Source organism: Vitis vinifera, chromosome 19 (genome assembly GCF_030704535.1).
Source record: "Vitis vinifera cultivar Pinot Noir 40024 chromosome 19, ASM3070453v1".
In the NCBI taxonomy this organism is placed as follows: domain Eukaryota; kingdom Viridiplantae; phylum Streptophyta; class Magnoliopsida; order Vitales; family Vitaceae; genus Vitis; species Vitis vinifera.
Window position 1 is genome coordinate 4,360,571 of NC_081823.1, and position 4,337 is coordinate 4,364,907.

The 4,337-nt window shown below is 31.9% G+C and overlaps 1 pseudogene; it reads left to right on the forward strand.

The window, feature by feature from the left end:
• The first annotated feature begins 824 nt into the window (after positions 1 to 824).
• On the forward strand, positions 825 to 3,958 carry LOC132253450 (elongation factor 1-alpha-like; annotated as a pseudogene).
• Positions 3,959 to 4,337: the final 379 nt, after the last annotated feature.

Here is a 4,337-nt window from a genome sequence, read left to right on the forward strand (position 1 = left end):
ACTCAGAGGAGCTAGTTGAACATTTCATTTGGAGTGGGGGACGACTTCCAGGTGAGTTGCATGCATAAGATGTGTGGCAAGGATGTGACCACCTTGCCATGGTGGTGGTTGAAGTAGTAGAGTTGGTGGTGAAGTCTTCGCTGAACCAGGAGCAGTGAGAGTGGGTAGAGGCTTGGACTGGAAGCTAAAGAAATAAGGGGAAGAAAACTAGCTCAAGGGGGGACAGGAAAAGGAGGACAGAGAGTTGGGAACCTGGGAGAGTTTAAAATAGAGAGTTGGGTACCTGAGAGAGAAAAAACGAGAGGGTGAGTGAGGAAGAAGAAAAATTTTCAGCAGTGGAGTTTTCAGAGGAATGAGCTAGGCATAGGGGGACGGGGATTGAGAGAGAACAAATTTTTTTAAAATGGGACGTTTTGAGAGAAAAACAAGGGAGCTTTTTGGCAACCCCTCCACCAGCAACTCCATCATTGGCTACTCCGCCACCAGCAACCCCTCCATTGGCTCCTCTTGCCTCTCCATAGTAGCGATTCCAACGTAAGCTCCAAGCACGAAGGTGAAATCTTTGGCCTTGGCTCCATCGCCACTTACGAACAGTCCACTGGCACCACCAGTGGAGGCGTCTGGACTGATCTCAGGCGGAAACTCACCAGGCCAGATGCGAACGATGTGAATGGAGTGGAAAGGTTATGGTTGATGAAGAAGGTGGTCGAGAGCTTGGCATTTGGACTAGCATTGAGCTTGATGATTTGAAAGAGAAAAAACATCGAGAGAAAGAGAGAGAAGTCTTCCAAGTGAGAGATTTTCTCTTCTTATATCTACTTCTAGATGTTAGTTTTTCTGCTAAAAATTCATAATGGGTAAGAGGAAGGTTCACGTCAACATTGTCGTCATTGGCCATGTCGACCATGGCAAGTTGACCACCACTGGTAATTTGATTTACAAGCTTGGAGGTATTGACAAACGTGTTATTGAGTTGTTTGAAAAAAAAGCCGCTGAAATGAATAAAAGATCATTCACGTATGCTTGGGTCTTAGATAAGCTCAAGGCTAAGCGTGAACATGGAATTACCATTGATATTGCTTTCTGGAAGTTTGGGACCACAAAGTACTACTGCACTGTTATTGAGGCTCATGGTCATTGGGATTTCATCAAGAACATGGTTACTAGCAGCTCACAGGTAGGCTGTCTTGTTCTCATTATTAATTCCACCACTGGTTGAGCATGCACTACTTGCTTCCATCCTTGGTGTGAAGCACATGATTTGCTGTTGTAACAAGATGGATGCCACACATCCTCTTAATCCTTCATCTCTTGGTGTCAAAAAAAAAATATATATATATATATATATATATATATATATATATATATATATTAAAAAAAATCCATTTTCAAGTAATTTTTCGAAATTTCCTTTTATAAAATTTAATTTGTAAAAATTCCATTTTCAAAATCCCACTTTTCAAATTTAATTTACTAAACTTAATTTTTTCCAAACAACTTTTCAAAATCCCAATTTTCAAATTTAATTTTCAAAACTTTCATTTTCGAATAATTCTTCAAAATTCCAATTTTGAAATTTAATTTTCAAAACTTCCATTTTCAAATAATTTTCCAAAATTCCAATTTTCAAATATTTTTCCAAAATTCCAATTTTCAAATAATTTTTCAAAATTGCAATTTTCAAAACTTCCATTTTCATTTTTTTTTAAATTCCAATTTTTAAATTTAATTTTTAAGATTTCAATTTTCAAATAATTTTCAAAAATCTAGTTTTCTTTCAAATAATTTTAATTCCACTCCAGTTTTCAAATATTTTTAATTCTATAACTTTTCATCCTTTATTAGGGTTTTAGGTAAAAAAAAAAAATCTTGTTTTTTAATAAACTTGCTATCTTTCCCTTCAGGTAAGCACTTTCACAAATTTTCTTTGATTTTCAAATAATCTTTTGTTTCTCTTGATTTTAAATAAGTATGAATATGATTTCCATAATTCCAAAACAATGGAATTTGTGGGATTAATTCATGCAAAATCAATTGGGCTTTGGTGAGGGCCCTATATATGAGTTTTCTCTACTGATTGTCAACTGTTATACTTAATGAATATTGTTTGATCTTTGTCTTGCTCTTTGATATGCATGTGATGATTTTATACTTTAGCTAACCTTGTTTCCATGATAACATACTATTACTTGTTGCTAAGGTACGATTTCACTCCCACTTTGCTTATTCTTACGCATGATTTGTTTTATTATCTGATCATTCCATTGATTTCCTAATGAATTGTCATGTTTACTTCACCTTATTTAGTATAAACCCATTTTTTAGGGCTTAGAGGGGTGTTGCGGTCTTTACCGTACCTTCCCAATAAGTAACCTGATCCCCGAACCCAGGTTTGGTTTTTCACATACCGTTTTTTCCAAATAAGGAGTTACACTTAGGGTTTTCTTTTTTTATTTTGTTTTCCATTTAAAAATAAAACAAAAATAAGTGGCGACTCCAAGTCTTTTTCAAAAAATCAAATTTTCACCAAATAAATAAAAAAACGAGTTTCACTATCGAGTGGGAACGCATCAAGCGAAATGCGGGGTCCACACATACATACTTTAGCAAATAAAATTATTTTCTTTTCTCTTTGAAGCTAGAATAAATTCATAAATAATCAAATCAATTGGTTCAATGAATGAAATGATAATTCCTTTCCCTTCATTTAAAATAAGCTTGTAGTTTAAATTAAAAAAACAAAACAAAAAAAAAAAACTATTTTAACTAGCCAAAATTATTATTATTAGAGCTATCACTATCACACTTATCGCCTTTTCTTTATTTTATTTTATTTTTTTATTTTAATTAAAATTGACATGTTTAATTAAGATATGTGCCCTTGGTTCTTCAATTTTCTAAATAAACTTCAACAAAAAGATTGATTCATTTGAAAATTTTACTCAATAGATTTGCTAATAAAATGATGGTATCACCATTTTCAATTAAATTGATTTAAATTATTGCTTGGGTTAAAATGAATCTGACCAATTCCAAAATTAACTTGACAATTATTCCAAAATTTTTTTTGTTGTTGTTGTTTTATTTTTTATTTATTTTATTTTTTAAAATCAAAGGTAACATATTATCTTATTTGATTAAGTAGTTTCGAGATAAATTTTCAACTTATGAGTATTTTTCGAGAAAATGATCTTTTTCAATTATTTGAGAAGGATCAACTTTAAAGAATTTTCTTTTTATTACTTCATAAATATTTTTCCCATTCAAATAGCTTTCAAATCAAGATTGTTTTGACTTCAATTAAAACAATTAATCTACTTAGTACTCTTGCCCTTAAGTATCCCAAAACTCATTTAATATTTCAAATAAATAATAACATGATTATTTTGCAATCCAAATATAAGCAATCAATTAAATTAATGGAGACATCATATCCCTTCACCAAGCATTCCCTTAATTCTATTGGTTCAACAACAATGTCTAAGTTGTTGAAATCATAATTCGACTTAAAGTCAAATTAGAATAAGTTTAGGAATTGGATAAATATTAGGAATTGTAATTTATTTAGCCTTCCTATGTTAATTAGGACTTTTAGTCTAATAGGAATTGAAGTTTTATTACAAGTATGATTAGTTTATTATAAATAGGCTTGTTATTATGTTGAAAATTAGAATGCAATAAATTTATTTTTTTAGTAAAGTATTATCAATACCCAATTGTGTGGGTTTCAACAATTGGTATCAAAGCCAGAAGATCAGACAAGGTGAAATGCCATATCAGAGCTAGAATACCAAGGAATGTGCATAATTACAAGAAAGTTCCAATCTTGTTGATGAAATTATAGCTACGAATAATAACTCAATTCATCTTCAACTCCTAAAATCCACAGGTAAAATTTTTTACTATTGGTGTATTCAAATGCATGTCTTATTTAGATTTCAAGATTTATGGGATCTAGTGAATATTAGTTACAATGAAGTGACGGATTCAAAAGAAGTCGAGGCACTATCAAAGGAGCAGAAAAATTATTTGAAAGATTCTTGAAAGAAAGATCAAAAAGCACTTTATGCCAATATTCCAAGTAGTGGATGAATCCATATTTGAGAAGATCTTAGAGACGGAAACAAAAAAAGAGGCATGTGTTACTTTACAAAAGTTATACAAATGTGATGAACATGTCAAGCGAATGAAGTTGCAAACATTAAGAGGTGACTTTGAGTCTCTTCGCATGAATGACTCTGAATTTATCTCAGATTATTTTGATCGGGTACAAACTATTGTTAACCAGGTGCGGGTTAATGGTGAGAAGCTTGATGATCAACGAATAGTAGAGAAAA